At 41.1% G+C, this 17,266-nt stretch overlaps 1 protein-coding gene across 2 annotated transcripts in view; it reads left to right on the forward strand.

Annotated features, from left to right (window-relative positions):
- FHIT (fragile histidine triad diadenosine triphosphatase) overlaps nucleotides 1–17,266 on the forward strand; it is a 1,529,913-nt gene that overhangs the window by 493,261 nt on the left and 1,019,386 nt on the right. Inside the window, exon 4 of one of the 2 annotated variants that reach the window (XM_060684216.2) lies at nucleotides 7,715–7,807. The gene's annotated coding sequence lies outside the window, so the exon portion shown is untranslated. Of the gene's footprint in view, nucleotides 1–7,303; nucleotides 7,808–17,266 lie in introns of those variants that run through there. The other variant, XM_087883753.1, reaches the window with a different exon arrangement.

Consider the following 17,266-nt stretch of genomic DNA (forward strand, 5'->3'; position numbering starts at 1 on the left):
AAACTTTACAACAAGGACCTCAGGCATCAACAGCAAAAAAAAAAAAAAAAAAAAAAAGATTGCTAATAGGCTCCACCATGTCTGCCTGCCGTCCTCCTAATGAACGACATTATCTGTGCTTAAGTCTGGTTTATGAAAGGAAAGTGATGGCAAGCGATGTTAGGAGGCTGGGAATGGCAGTCAAAACAATCAGAGCCCCCCTGTGACGAAAGAGTAAATAGATGTCTACTTAATTGACTGTCTCACTTGACTGAGGCATTCTGAGGACTTTCCTTAACTGAAATGACCCCAAGTGAGCTTTGTGCTAGCTGAATTAAAAACCAAAAGCGATGTTAAAATTGAACCGGGACAGACATACTTTTGGTGACCGACAACAGCATGTTGGAAGATATATCCAGTTCAGGGGTGAAATCTACTTACCTTCCTTACCAGTTCAGAAGTACATGCGCCCCGTGCGCTTGCTTTGCTTGCGTCACATGTGTGTGTGTGGACCCTCTGCGCATGTGTAAAACCTGCCAATGCGCAGAGGGTAAAAAACACATTACTTCCTGGTTAAAACCAGGAAGTAACGACAACTGGGTGGGTGGGTGGAGCCTCGCGCCACCATCGCTACCACTTCTCCGAACCACCCACCACGATCGCTACCGGATCGGCCGAACCGGTCCGAACCAGGACCATTTCACCCCCGTATTATAATAATTAAATTTCCAAGAAGCCCTAAAAAAATGTAGACCTGGTTGCTAACGTGATGAACATTTCTGCTATCTGAAGGCTCAGAGACGTCTATTGTTAATCCTTTTGTAACATTCACACTTCAAATTTCATGTGTTCATTATTTTAAAATGATGGGAAACCATACTGCAGGGTTTTGGGGTTTTTTTTGGCCATTATGGTTGGAAGGGGCTTTGTGAGCTGTAAAAGAAAAAGGAAGAATAAGGAAGCGAAGGGCTAGATCGCTTCGGGCCATGGGTTGCCTCCAACATCAGGCTACAGCTATGGGGATTTGTATTCAATTGTACATTCTCCCATGCCTTGACCCAATTATGTTTCCAATTAACTCCGTAGAGCTATTGTGAGAATGCAGGGAAGATGGAGTTTTACTTTGACCTGGTGGTAAAATGGGATAGAGACAGAACCATTCATATCTAAACAAATCTCTCCTTTGAAATGGTTAAATTGTGAACAGATGCTTACAAATTCTATAGCCATTTTAACTAATTTGAAGAACCACATGGCATTATGAACACAAGTGAGTGGTTTCTTCTTCTGTAGATGATCAGAAGAACCAATTGATGGTTGGGGACTGACAAAAAGTAGCAACTGTAAAAAAAAAAAAAAAGCCAAAATTTTGAATCGAGACATTATTCCAAAATTGACATTTTCTTAATTTGGTGCCCCCTAAACGGGTGGATTTGGATTACTTTGGAAAAATGTCCATTGTTCTCACGGTTCTTCCTGCCAAGGAAGGTCCACTTGCTCTCCTGGAAGTGGTGAAAAAAGGTGAAAAGAGTGATTGTGACCATTGAAGCCCCACCCCCCTTTTAACGTTTAATGGAATGATCCGTCTTGATTTTTTTTTGAGTTCCTTCTGTTGCCACCAGTGGTAACAATTTTCAATTTTTTTTACTACCGGTTCTGTGGGCGTGGTATGGCTTGGTGGGTGTGGCACGGGAAGGATACTGTAAAATCTCCATTCCCTCCCCACTCCAGGGGAAGGTTACTGCAAAATCCCCATTTCCTCCCAATCAGCTGGGACTTGAGAGGTAGAGAATAGATGGGGGCGGGGCCAGTCAGAAATTTTATTACCGGTTCTCTGAATTACTCAAAATTTCTGCTACTGGTTCTCCAGAACTGGTCAGAACCTGCTGAAACCCACCTCTGGTTGCCATCCATAGAGCTTAGGCAAGAGCACCTCAGAGTAGATGTTTCTCAGAGTACAAATGAGTAAATTTGTTCTTTTCAGAATCATTTGATCATTTTCTTTATTATATTCTCCTTTCAGCCTCTATTTGAAATTGCAGATGTAACCTGCACAAAATTTATGAAGAGATTTACTGGTACTTTGATCACTAAGTGGCTCTCATTTGGTCTATCATGTTAGCGTGTCTATAGGTAGAATATATTCATCCTGTCAGAAAGTATGATATGATTATCGTAACTTATTAACTTTGATTAATTTTGATTAGTATTAACACACTGTCTATATGGATTTTGAATATGTTGCTCTTTTTTATTTATATTAATAAAAATAAAAAAAAGAAAGTAAGTATGATATGATTCCGACATGTGAATTAGAGGGCTACATTTTGAAAGGAACCGGATGTTCAGGCTTACTTTGAAAGTCTGTTGTGGGACAATTCTGTGAGCGTTCTTTGCAGAAGTTCAAGGACTGTACGGAAAGACATTTGTTAATTTTACAAACTCAGCAACTTCTCCCTTAATTTCCATACCCGACTCAATGGAATGGCTGAGAGAAAATGGATGCATGGTCTGACTATCCATCTGCCCTGCAACAGCCACAGAAAATACAGATCAGATTACAGCTCATTATTTCCTATTGTTTCAGATAAGGGAGGGAAAACCCTCTGCACAATTGTTTAGCTTCTGTCATTGCTATTGTGTGATGGTGATTAGATTCACTGCATCTTGACAAAAGTCGCTTGAGGTTCTTCACATCGCCAGCTTGGCACCTCAGTACAAAGCCTTAGTTAGCTGGTCTTATGTAGCTTTTGTCTAATTACAATATTTTCTGATTTCTAAGGGAGTTAAATGAGCTCAATTGTCTGGCAAGGACAAGAACTATAAGGCAGTTACACATTTTTCAACAAAAAGATTTACTTTCCTTTGTTCTAGCTCTTTAACGGCAGACCTCTCTCTCTCTCTGCATTTGGTACTTTGGTCATGATGGGGCTCATCTCTCACTGTGGTTTCCTAAATCAGATCCATGGTAACAGCTTTAATAAATTAGAAGCAAATTGTTCTGTTTCAGCCATCTCTTGTTCCCCTTTTACCTCAAGAGAATTAAAGAATGTCCAAGCCAAAGTAGGTTTTGTTTACTTTTGAGGGTAACTAAATATGTGACTCATAACAATGTAAGAGCTCAGAGACCAGAACGGGCTTTGTTCTGCATTCTGTACCATACAGTGGCCAACTGGATGCATTTGTGAAACTCACAAGCCTACATGAATGTCACTTGCACTGTCATTTCCATGAAACAGGATTCAGGCATGCTTCCTATGATTCAGGAGCTAGCTGTCAAGCTAGTAGTTTCCGATAGCTTGTCCAGTCCTCTTTTAAAAACACACCTGTTGGTTGCCATTACAGCTGTAGGCAGCGCACAACATTTGCAATCATTTTCCTGTGGCTAAATGTGATAATTCCTAGCCAGCATAATCATCACTACAACATCACTAGAGAGTACCAGATTGGAAAATAAGTTAAAAAAGCACGGAAGAGAGAGAGAGAAAAAAAAATAAGAGAGAATTTTATCTTCCTTTGGTTTAAGGGAGAATGCTTTATAAGAAAATAAGTGTCCCTTGTTCCATAAATAGGTTTCTTTGTACTTCTATGACTTATGGCTATCATTTTGATATCTATCTCTATTTCTAGATATATTTTTTATTTCCACATATGTCTAGCCTTCTTCTCTGTGTTTTCTTCTACTTACGACTTTAAAAAAATGTCTGAAGTTATGTATTTCTATGCCTTATTACTCTACACTTTATTCTGGCATCTTCCATGTTTTACTAGAGCATTGTTTCTACTTCTATATAGTTCTAGGCTTCCTTTCTATAAATCTTCCAGGTTTTATGGGGATTCTTTTACTCTTGACAGTTTTTTAATTATCACCACCTCGGTTAATTATGAGAGCTTAGCCACCCTTTGATAGCTTGACCGTCTGGGAAGATATCGAGGGCTGTTTTTGATGGCTATTTAGTAGCTCCTGAATCATAGGCACTGACTTGTTCCAGAATCTTCCTGAACGTCAAGCTACACCCAGACATACTGATCTCAGTTGTCTTATAACTCCTTGTAACATCTGTTCTTCTTCAAAATAGCAGTGGGAAAGGTGGAGTGTTCAGTCTCCAGTTGGTCTGAAGCAGAGGTATCCACCCCTTTGGCAACTTTAAGATCTGTGGGCATCAAGTCCAGAATGGCTGGCTGGGGAATTTTGGGAGTTGAAGTTCACAGGTCTTAAAGTTACCAAGGATGGACCTCCCTGGACTGAAAACCTGGAAAAGAAGGACTTGTGGATCCTGCAAGCCGGGGTGCTATTCAGCAGGTTCTGGAGAACCGGTAGCGGAAATTTTTAGTAGTTTGGAGAACTGGCAAATACCACCTCTGGCCCCAGAAAAGGGGAGGGAATGGGGATTCTGCAGTATACTTCCCCTGGAGTGGGGTGGGAATGGAGATTTTGCAGTATCCTTCCCCTGCCACGCCCACCAAGCCACACTATGCCCACCAAGCCACGCCCACAGAACCAGTAGTAAAAAAAAATTGAATTCTACCATTGCCTGCAAGGCTTTTTCTTCCACATTTGATGCCAAATGTTCAAATGGATTTGAAGCATTTCTTTTACCAACAATTATGTTTCCACAAAAGTGATAATCTTAAAGAGTACTTTTATAAACAACAGGATGGCAAAATAGGTTTCTGGACAAAATATACATTTATAAATAGATATGTAAATTAATTGTACTCATACTTTGGTTAAAGCCTACCTTAGTTTAGTTTAGTTTACTTTATTGGCATTGCACCTCATACAACGAAATTAAAAACCTCAAATTTGACTTTTTCATTTGCTTAATCCTTGTTATGAAGTTGTATACCAGTGCGTGCACGCCTTCAAGTCAGTTTTTGACTCTTGCAAATTTCCTGGCAAATTTTTCAGAAGTGGTTTGGTCTGGACTTCATCATAGGGCTGAGAGAGTGTGACTAGCCCAAGGTCACCCTGCTGATTTTGTGCCCAAAATGGGACTGGAATTCACGGTCTCCCAGTTTCTAGACAGACGTCTTAACCACTACATTAAATTGGCTCTCTGTTATGAAGTTATTCTTGTTTAATGTTTGGACCATTGTTTCTGCACTCATTTTATAAATGTGTTCACATGCTTTTCTGAAAAAAACAAAAAATCCTGGTGCTTTTCAAAAATTCAGGACTTGAACCTGGATGTTTTTTGTTTTTTTTAAAGAAACTCAGATCATTCATGCTGGATATTTTTAGTGTAGGGATGGGCAACTGTGGCCCTTTTACAACCTGTGGACTTCAGCTCCCAGAATTCCTGGGAGTTTTCCAGCCAAGCTGTCTCAGGAATTCTGGGAGTTGAAGTCCACAGGTTGTAAAAGGGCCACACAGTTGCCCACCCGTTTTAGTGGGATTATTTGAAAGTACAGGTAGTTCTTGATTTACAACCATTCATTTAGTGACCATTCGAAGTTACAACAAGCTTTGAAAAAAGTGACTTGTGACCTTTTTTTCACACTTATAACCATTGCAACATCATGTTATTGAAACTCTGATGCTTGCCAATTGGTACATATTTATGACGATTGCAGTGTCCCAGGGTCTTGTGATCTCCTTTTATGACCTTTTGACAGGCAAAACCAATGGGGACGCCAGACTCACTTAACAACTGTTTTGCTAACTTAACAACTGCAGTGATTCACTTAACAACTGTGGCAGGAAAAGCTGTAAAATGGGACAAAACACACTTAACAGCGGTCTCATTTAGCAACAGAAATTTTTGGCTCAATTGTGGTTATAAGGTGAGGACTATCTGTAAATGGTCAAGAGACTTTTGCCCACATGCAATGAGAACCTCCCATTTTGGGAGTCCAGAATGCACCAATATTCATTGAACGATCAGTAACTACCATAAGTACGGGTAACTTTTAACATTCTTTATGGCCTTCATAGCTTTTCTTTTCTGCTCTTCTCTTTCTGTATTCCAAAAACACCACCCTCAGCCAAGAGAGAGCTTCATTTCACACCCTACAGAAGTGCTACCAAGAGAGCCATTAACATTACTGCACTAAATGGATTAATGGGCTGATGACTAATGCCTAAGGCAAAGGATTTGCAGAAAGCTGCATCCGTGGCAGCTTTCATATTCTCTGGTTTTACTTCAGTTTTTTACTTTGGCTCTTGAAATAGTAATAACAGAAAGCTGAAGGGCTGGTATATTATTGTTTGATTTGGGGGGGGGAATCACAATAACAGGTAGAGGTGCAAATTGATACAATTTTTTTTTTTCTGTTTCATAATCTACACCAGTGGAGAAACATTCCAATCTATGACTTTGTTTAAAAAAAAAACAACCCCTGAAAAATCTGCATCTGTTTTCATTCACAACTTTCCCTAACATATGGAGCTTTTGAACACAACTTCCCCTTTAGTACATAACTGTTAATGTAAATTCCTCAAGCAATTTCCATAATGCCATTCTTGATTGGGCAAATGTTCTCACTGTAGACTTTTTATATCTGAAATTCCCTGATGTAACCCTTTTATTGTTTTAATATAACTGTGTCTTTTGGTACCAAACTTTCAAAGCATTATCTTTTAGATACACTATTTTAAAAAGGAAATGGCTTTTTAATGTGGATTTTTTTTTAACAAGGAATATATTCTGATGGAGAGATAATCAGATCAGTTACATGAAAGACCTAAAGATGTTTAGAGTCCTTCTTCCTTACTACAACAAAACATATCTTGAAGTTTCTGTTATTAGCAACTTCCTGGATATGATTTTCTGAAAGATTTATGAGCTACATCCAACTGAGGGCTGGCATAAGGTCCTAAAAGCATATGAGTTTCATCCGCTATCCAGATTTCAATTAGCAATAATCGTATCTCAGATAAACCTCATTGGCTTTAACATTGGCATCTGCAGTTTAAAGATTTCAGCCACTGGGTTTTATTAAGAGATCATCATATATTCTTGCAGAGAAGATTGTGTTTAGTGGACTGTGTCCTAACTCGGGGTTTTTTTGTCCCCCAAATAGACTTGCTGTGATCATAAATGTTCTTTGGTTGTCCTTTTAGGGTATTTGAAAAAATAAAAACACAACTATCTCCCTAAAACCAAGAGACCTTTTGTTCAAAACCAAGTTTCAGAAACAGACTGGATTTGCCTTGTCTTAAAACCAACGTTATATTGCCTAAGAAAGAACTTCTCAAACAGCCAAGCCAACTGAACCGAGGGGTATTTTACATTCGATCTGACCTAGGACTGAAATAGAGAGGGAGATGTTACAAAAAAATAGTAATAAAAAAAAAAAGGATAAAGTTTGTTTTCTCACTGTCAAACTCAGAAAAGCACCAATGCACGTGGGATGAATCTTACCCCAGTGCTTTTATGTATAAACATTTAAGGCTGAATATTTATAGAAATCATTATAAAGGGATTTCAAACGACATTCCTTAAGCATCTGATCTTAAGGAAAAAAAAATGCCTTGAAGCATGATTTGAAGGCCAGAAAAGCCGAATAAACCCGGTCCTAGTTCAGAAACGAAACCTTCTGAATTGTAGTGGGGTCTGAGTCCCATAGAAAGCGTGGAGCTGCTGCCTCGCAGCGTTCTCCGGGGCACCGGTCTTTGGGAGCGCTGCAAAACGCTTTGCCTCTTTGATCCGTCCAGCAGCTTGCAGCGAGAACCCAGAACAAACTTTTCCTTCGTTACGTCACAGAAGCTTTTTTTTTTTTTTTTTGCTAGTTATAACAGCGACTTCCGGTTACCTTCGGCCCAAAGTCTCCCGGCTCTCCTAACTTGGCCATCAGCCCAGGAGCTAAAAGCAACAGTAAAAAGGTAGGCACGATCAATGTACTCAGACGTTTCTCCCGGCACGACCGGCTCTTGCTTTCTCACCAGTTTATCCAGTCCGTTTTGCAAATGGTTTTCCCTCCGGTGGCTTCAGACACAGGTGCCGTGTCAGGAAAGCAATGCAAGAAGCGTGTGTGTGTGTGGGGGGGGGGGGGGGACGGGGGACAGAGCCAGGCACTTCTGCAAAAAGTTCCGGAAACTCTTCAAAGAGCGGCGGGAGGGGCCAGAACGCGAGGTGGGCGGAGCCAAAACCTAAGTGGGTGGGGCGGTCTGTGTCTGCTCCCTTCCTAAAAAAACAAGTTCTTCTGATTTAGAATATAGAATAGAATAGAATTGAATTTTGTATTGGCCAAGTGTGATTGGACACACAAGGAATTTGTCTTCGGTGTCTATGCTCTCAGTGTACATAAGGAGAATAAAATACATTCATCGAGAGTAAAAAGATACAACACTTAGTGATACTCAAGGTTACTAATAAACTATCGAATTGTACTAGGAAACAAATAAAAACAATATAAATTGAAAGGTACAAGCAACATGGTTATAGTCATAAGTGGGAAGAGATAGATACTCGTAAGGAAGAGAAGAATAATAGTAATACAGTCTTAGTACTTCTGCTGAGGTTTTTAAGCAGGGGGTGCAATTCTTTTTATTTCCCCTCTGTTATCACCCAATGTCAAGAAAGGCAAGGAGGAGCCTGGATAGCTCAGCAGACTAATGCATTGTAATTTAACTCCAGCTGTCTGCAGTTAGTAAGTTCGAATCTCACCAGGCTCAAGGTTGACTCAGCCTTCCATCCTTTCTAAGGTAGGTGAAATGAGGACCCAGTTTGTGGGGGCAATAAGCTGACTTTGTATAAAATATAAAAAAGAATGAAGGCTATTGCTTAGCGCATTGTAAGCCGCCCTGAGTCTCCGGAGAAGGGCGGCATATAAATCAAATTTAAAAAAAAGAAGAAGTCCGGAATGGTATACTATATAGGATCTTCTTGCCATTGGGAGGGGGTTGAACTAGAAGACCTCCAAGAGCCGAGGTGGCGCAGTGGTTAGGGTGCAGTACTGCAGCTACTTCAGCTGACTGCTAGTTCAGCAGATCAGCGGATCAAATCTCACCTGCTCAAGGTTGACTCAGCCTTCCATCCTTCCCAGGTGGGTAAAATGAGGACCCAGATTGCTGGGGGCAATATGCTATTTAGTATACTGTCTTTGGTGTAAGCCGCCCAGAGTCCTCGGAGAGTGGGCGGCATAGAAATAGGAATAATAAAATAAAATAAATAAAATAAAGGTCCCTTCCAACTCTATTGTTCTACCCACAATCCTGCAAGCAAAGACCCCCTCTTTTTCACCCGCATCGTGTGTCTGACGGGCTTTGATTGCATGGAAGGTGCTGCTATTTTGATTTTCTGAAATGCCCTCCCTCCGCCTTTCTGTCCTCGGATCTTTCTGGGGATCTATTTCTCACCACATAAGATCATGCCAATATTTTTATGCTTTGGGATCTACTGATCCCTAGGGAGAAGGACCACTGCATCCGTCCTTCTTGAAGAAAGCCCTTTTTTTCGATGTCTACCTGACTGTCCACCTTGAGGTGCACTTCCATTTTGCTGATTAAATTTGGAGAGACTTAAAAAAAGTAGAAGTTACATGAAAAAAATCTGGATGTTAAGCAAAAACAAAATAACAAAAAAAAAACCCAAACATGCCATTTAATTTTTTTTTTTAAATCACGTAATCATCCTACTACTGGACAACAATTAAGGTGACCAATCGTCTTCCTTTAGGGAGGACAGGCCTTCTTTTGTAAGTTCTGTCCCCTCTCAAAAAGTGTCCTCCTACATGTCCTCCTTTTCGATCTTTGAAGACTAATCTGTAAATCTCCGTATTCGATCGATGCCAATCCGATCCATTGTGTGTGACGTGACGTATTTGTATTTGACATGACGATTCGTCAAGGCTCAGTACAGTGCGGTGAGACGTGATTATGAGATGCGTGTGCAGAATTGTTTTGAGAGAGTGCGCCATGCGCAAGTGGCTTTGTTTACTATTCTGTATTATTGTTGCAATGAATAAAATGTTTCTTTTATTTATGATATTTTTTTTCTTCAATTAATTTGTGTCCTCCTTCTCATTGTAAAAAAGTTGGTCACCTTACAACAACAGTATTTCAGATAGAAGTACATGATTCTGGTTCTGTGCTAACAGTCATGCCAAATTGCCACCCAATGCCATAGGATGGTAGTTTTTATATATATATATATATATATATATATATATATATATATATATATATATGTAAATATTTTTTTTCTGACCTATTGTTACATTTGTCTTGTGGTGAGAACCACTTTAGAAAGAATGGGCCAATTGAGTTTTTCAGGTGTTTTTTCTTTGGAGAGTCCAGACAGCATTGGATCAGCATTGGCAAGGAACTCTTGAATCAAAAGATGTGTATGTATGTATCACTCTATTACTTTGCTTGTTTATATTCTTTGTTTGGCATACTGATTCTAAAAGCATCTGTTGAAGTTTTTTTGTTGTTTGGAGGGGCAAACTCTGTATATTTGTTTGTAATTGTGGGACATGAAGAAAACACAGAAATCAAATTCAGCAAAATGCAAATTAAAAGCCATAAATGGTACTTAGCATAAAAACAAAGAAATTAAGGGGCTTGGCTATTCCCCCCCCCCGTTGTATTTTTTAAAGAAGTGACACAGCTTTGTGTCACAAAGAATCAGCACAGAGATATATGCCTTTGAAAGCCATTATATATAGAAAATCTAGAAAGAGCTACCCCTGATGAAGTTGTAGTCTAGAAGATCTCATTTTAACCTGTCCCCACTTAAAATGTTATAGGACAGATAATGAGCTGTGTTGTTCTTTGGGCCTCACACTGAAAAGTGTGTTTGTAAATGATTCCATTGAAATAAATGTATTGTGCCTTGGTAAACGCCAAAAATAGAGAGCCAGCCATTACAGAAAACGTAGTGTAGAGCAGTGCTTCATAAACCTTTTCCTTCATTACCCCAAACCACTTATCAATAAGGTAGTCCTTGACTTACGACCATGACCCCCAAAATTCATGTTGCTAAGTGAGACATTTTTCCCATTTCCCATTTTATGACCTTTATTGCCACAGTTGTGGCAAGTGAATCTTTGTGGTTGTTAAGTTACTAGCACAGTTGTTAAGTAAATCTGGCTTCCCCATTGACTTGGCTTGTCAGAAGGTTGGAAAAGCTGATCACATGACTCCAGGACACTGCAGTCATAAATATGCCAAGCATTTGAATTTTGATCATGTGATCATGTAAGTCGAGGATTAATGGCTAGGTCTGCCTGATATGGAAAATCCTTTTTACACAATATTAGTAAAACACTTTTAGTCAATTTAAATGTCCTTGTTGTGGTTGAGTAATGAGTTTCTGTATTGCTATCCAAAACTAAAACAACTTTTACCTAATTTTGGGTAATGTATCCGGTTTTTGGAAAGCACTTAGAAATCCAAACTAGTTCAATCTAGACTAGATCCCCTGTTACTTAGTTCAGGATGAAAAAGAAAAGCAGGCATACTCGCTACCTTCTGTTGGATATGTTGGCTGTTGTACGCTCAAAAAATGATTTGGAAGAAGTGCTACAGATCAAGCATGAACCTGAAGAAAAGATGAAGATGCTTTAATAAGCTAATTTTTCAAGCAGCATCTTTTTCTCAGGATCATAAGGGCTTCTTTAATGAATACAAGTGTGGTGATCCTGCTAGTTTTGAAACAGTTCTTCCAAATCATTTTTGATCTGACTTTGATTTGACTTTGAATGAATGTATCACTATACTACCTACCAGTGGTGGGTTGCCCCCGGTTCAGATCAATTCGCAAGAACCGGTAGTAAAACCAGCAGGAGGCCCTGCCTACCGCCCTGGATGCCATCATCAGCGATCTGCGCGTGCACAGAAGCAAGGCGCGCAAGCGAAGCAAGTGCGCGGGGGCGATCCCGTTGTGAACCAGTAGTAAAGGTAAGTAGAACCCACCCCCGCTACCTACATATATTAAAAACTCTGGTTTGCTTAAATCTACTGTTTTTTTAATTTAAAAAGCAATACTTTTAAATACTATACCTGAATGTTTTGTTTTATGAAACAATATTATGTCCAATTGTCTTTCTTGGAACTATTTTATGCCTATGAATAACTATTTGCAGGGACGCGGTGGCTCGGTGGCTAAAACACTGAGCTTGTCGATCGAATGGTCGGCAATTCAGTGTTTCAAATCCCTAGTGCCGCGTAACTTGTCCTAGCTTCTGCCAACCTAGCAGTTTAAAAGCACATAAAAAATGCAAGTAGAAAAATAGGGACCACCTTTGGTGGGAAGGTAACAGCGTTCCGTGCGCCTTTGGCGTTTAGTCATGCCGGCCACATGACCACAGAGACATTTTTCAACAGCGTTGGCTCTTCGGCTTTGAAACAGAGATGAGCACCGCCCACTAGAGTCAGGAACGACTAGCACATATGTGCGAGGGGAACCTTTACCTTTACCGATAACTATTTATGAATGGGCCCTCGTGGCATAGTGCAGTATTCCAGGCAAATTCTACCCATAGCCTGGACTTTGATCCTGACCAAGTCAAGGTTGACTCAGCCTTCCATCTTCTGAGGTCGGTAAAATGAGGACCCAGATTGTTGGGGGCAATATGCTGACACTGTAAACAGCTCAGAGAGTGCTATAAAGCACTATGGGGCTGTATATACGTCTAAGTTGCTATTGTTGTTTTTTTATTTCTTTCTGCCAAATGTTTCAATTTAAAGCATTCTCTAATCATGAAAACTTTAGAAAGAAGAAAGTAGACAAGAAAAGTTTGGTAGGTTCACTTAAAAAGTTAGCAGTCTTCCAGATATCATAGTTTGAAAACATAGTTGAGACTTTATAAGCACAACATTTCCTTCAAGCTTATTTACTGGAGTTTAATTTGGTGGAGATATGGCAGCTGTTAAATCCATCTCTGCAAGAATTACTTTTTTCTCAGCTCTTTCAAGCAAATTTGAATGTACTTTTAAGTTTTTTTTAGAATCTTAATCTTAAATTGATTGGGTAGATAGCCCTGATATAGGTCCTGTTATCCTATCAAATAATGTATTGGTAGCATTATGAATTATTCAAAGAAACATTTTCTTATCTTTTGCAAGATGCTATCAATATGTAGCATTATTAAAATATTTGCATTTTATAATTCAAAGTGTTATAGGCAAATTAAATTGGCAGTTGATGTACTATCACCCCAGAAGTGCTGCAAGAATGCAATTTGGCCTTTGCATTTTCCATGTGCTCAGAGTATCTTGAAAGAGCCAGTTTGGTCTAGTGGTTAAGTCACCAGACTAGAAAGCAAGAGATCATAAGTTCTAGTCCCGCCTCAGGCGTGAAAGCCAGCTGGGTGACTTTGGGCCAGCTATTCTCTCTCGGCCCAAATCACCTCACAAGGTGGTAGTTGTAAGGAAAATAGGAGGAAGAAAGTGTGTTGATAACCCCTTGAGTTATTTATAAACACAATAAAAAAACTACAAGCCAGAATTTTGTTATGATATATTTGTGCCATGATCCCAGGTTGTTGCAGAAGTCCACTGGGCTCTCATGAGGAAAAGGCGGTTTATGGATCACAAGTTCTTTACCTTGTTGGAGAATTTTAAGCCATGTATAGTTTTATACATACTTTGAAAGATTTAATTGAATTATTTCCTTGTAATTATATATAAATCGCTTTAAAATTTCATTCTGATCTTAATTGAATTGTATGCCTGCCCTGGGATTCTTAAAAAAAATATAAATGTGAGATATCAATTGCATACATGAATAAGTTTAATTTTCAGAACAACTTGAACCTAGTCTCCAATTCATAGCAATTATCATAAAGATTAAGGGGAAAAATTCTCTTCCTCCCCCCTCTTCTCATTATGCTTTCCCAGATATTGGAGTATGCCAAAACTGAATGTTGGCATTCCACAAAAATTTATGCATGATTCTTGAAATAGATTACAATTTATCCATATATAAAACTAGCTGAATACCTGTGCTCTGCTACAAAACTATGTGATCCGGCTTGATAAATCGACACTTACAGCTTGAAAATTAATCAGTAGTTACGATCGGCCTCTCCTCTCCCCTTCTCTCCCTCAGCCTTGCCGCACAGAAGCCTCCCCTATCCTATCCTCTTCTCTCCAGAGTTATTTTCAGGTTGGGAGGGGGAGTAGAAAGTCTAATTAGCATCAGAGCGTGTTAATAATAATATAGGAAATACTAACGCTCTGATGGTCATTTCGAAAAATCCTTTCTTAGTGACCACCTAGAAGCCAAGAGGAACATACGTGGCAAATTTCAAGTTTGTAGGCTTTACGGTTCTGGAGATTTTGTGATTATGGCGTGAATGGTTTTCACTTTTATATATATATAGATGATAAACAGTTGCCCCATAGGGTGATAAAAATGTGCACTTTTGTGCAAACTCAATGCGCATATATCCTATATGAAGAAATTGTGAGTCACCAAATAGCTTTGTCACAACTCCCAGCAGCATCAGCCAGTCCGGGCAATGATATGCCAATGCATATTTGGAGCTATCTGAAGTTTGGGGGTGTACTCTGGGGCATATTCAATATGTACCTATAGATAGGAAGCAACATTATTACTGCTCTTCCTTGCTCCATATTTTCTGCACCAGAAGGGGCCAAATTTGCTCCCAATCTTCCTCAAATATAAGGCACATATGCTAACAAATTATGGCAGTGGCAAACCACAGATGAGGCTCTTGTGGCTGCTTGAAAGCCTTTGAAGGAAGGTCCTTTAATAGGCCATGTTCTTGGCCATTTTGATTTGGCCAAGGTGCCGTCCTAGAAGCGAGTAGACTATGAGTTCTAGTCTAGGAAAACAAGCCAGCTGGATGACTTTGGGCCAATCACCAGAAGATTTTGAGTTTTAGTCCCACTTTAGATACAAAAGCAGCTGGGTAACTTTGGGCCAATCACCAGGAGACTGTGAGTTGTAGTCCCATCTTAGTAATGAAAGGTACCTGGATGATGTTGGGCCAAACACCAGGAAACTCTGAATTCTAGTTCCGCTTGTTGGAAGAAATATCCATCAGGGTTCAGTTCAGAGGTGGGTTTCAGCAGGTTCTGACCAGTTCTGGAGAACCGGTAGCAGAAATGGTGAGTAGTTCGGAGAACTGCTAGTAAAAATTCTGACTGGCCCCGCCCCCATCTGTTCTCTGCCTCCTGAGTCCCAGCTGATCGGGAGGAAATGGGGATTTTGCAGTAACCTTCCCCTGGAGTGGGGAGGGAATGGAGATTTTACAGTATCCTTCCCCTGCCACGCCCACCAAATCACGCCCACCAAGCCATGCCATGCCCACCAAGCCACATCCACAGAACCGGTAGTAAAAATTTTGAAACCCACCACTGGTTTCTCCCCAAGTGGGGAGAAAGACACTGGAAACGTGGAGACTGCTTGGAAGGATGGTTTTAATGGTGAAGCAGAACCACCAAGCACGTGTGATTCTGAGTAGCTGAACACATGGAGTGGAGAGTGAGATGTATTTATACCCTCTCTTGGGCCTTGCAAGAAAGGTATCCTATTAGTTGTCAGACTCCCAGGGGACTCTTTGTCTTCTCTGCTGCATCCTCCAGTGATGAATCCCTGGGTGGAAAAGTGAAGTAGACTAAGGCTGCAAGGAAGGGGAATGGACAGAGAGACAGACTGATTAGCGGCTAGCCTTTTAGGAGGCAAATCGTGAACACGGCAGATTAGAATTGCGCCACCTGCAGTCCGATTTAAGCATAGTACACAAAATTGTCTGCTACAGCGTCTTGCCTGTCAATGACTTCTTCAGTTTCAACCACAATAGTACACGGGCAAACAATTGATACAAACTCAAGGTAAACCGCTTCAAACTCGATTTCAGCAACCGAGTGGTCAACGCCTGAAAGGCTCTACTGATTCCGTTGTTACAGCCTCAAACCAGGGGTGAAATCTAAATTTTTTCCCTACCGGTTCTGTGGGCATGGCTTGGTGGGGTGTGTGTCCTGTGACTGAGTGGGTGTGGCCAACTCAAAGTCACTCACAGCCATGCCCACTCAGTCACAAGACCCCCTCCCACCAAGCCACGCCCACAGAACCCGGTAGGAAAACTTTTTAAATTTCTATTCTGCCGGTGTGTCCTTACCTTTCTCCCGCAGCTCTGCCCACCCGCCCCATTCCCCGAAGTCGGGGAATGCACCATTCCCCGACTCCTATTGCCCACCTTTCTCCCGTTTCTCACTGTTTATTTAATTCAGCGGCAGGTTGGATGTGCGCTTGCGCAGCCGATGCGTGGACCAGAGTGGCTCATTCAAGAAGGAGACTGAGTGACTTCGGTACCTTTCGGGCACTTGCCTTCCCTGACAGCCAGCCACAGGAGAAATGTGAGCAGTAGGAGTCAGGGAATGCACCATTCTCCAACACCGGCCTTGCCGCAGAGCCGCTGCCGCTCACCCTTCGCCATGCAGCTCCGCCCACTTGCCCCATTCCCCGGAGTCGGGCACCTTTCGGGCACTTGCCTTCCCTGACAGCCAGCCGTGGGAGAAAGGTGAGCAGTAGGAGTCAGGGAATGGTGCATTCCCTGACTCCGGGGAATGGGGCGGGTGGGCAGGTGGGCGGAGCCTCCAGCTGCCATTGCTACCGGTTCTCCAAACCACCGGCCATCATTGCTACCTACTCACCCGAGCCGGTCCGAACCAGGAGCATTTCACCCCTGCCTCAAACCCTCACAGTTTCAACTTCAAACTGTTTACCGTGGACCTCGCTCCCTTCTTAAGAGGTCCATTAAGGGGGCGTGCATAAGCGCACCAGCATGCCTACCGTCCCTGCCTTACAGTTCCCATTTATTTGTATTTACTTCCTTTGTTTATGTTTATGTTCATATTGTTGGAAGAAATCTCCATCTGGGTTCAATTCCAAGTGGGGAAGAAAGACACTGGAAACATGGAGACTGCTTGGAAATATGGTTTTTAATGGTGGACAGGACCACATGGTTTTAGGTCCTGGGTGGAGAGAAAAAAAGGGAAGAGATACTGAGAGTGCCTGGGTTTTATGCCCTCTCTGGGCGTTTGAATTTGAGCTTGTATTCTGATTGGTTGTCAGACTCCCCATGGGGCCATGCAGGGGTAACTTTGTAGATTGTGTTTTTGAATCCCACATTTGGTTGACTCTTGCTGGGTGATGTTGCAATGAAAGGGCTTTGGGATTCCTATTATGGCTCTGCTTGAAGGAGGTAGATCTTTGTTATATAGAAAAGACTGGCCCAGGCCTTAATGGCCCATTGATAAAGGTGGGGGAGCTGAGTTTCTGCCTCCCTTTTAGGGGAAATATTCCGCCCTTTTAATATTTCCTAAAATATCTCATTTTCCTAAGAGAGGGGTGGACGCTAACTTCCT

Source organism: Pantherophis guttatus, chromosome 2 (genome assembly GCF_059756535.1).
Source record: "Pantherophis guttatus breed Tessera chromosome 2, ASM5975653v1, whole genome shotgun sequence".
Classification (NCBI taxonomy): Eukaryota; Metazoa; Chordata; class Lepidosauria; order Squamata; family Colubridae; genus Pantherophis; species Pantherophis guttatus.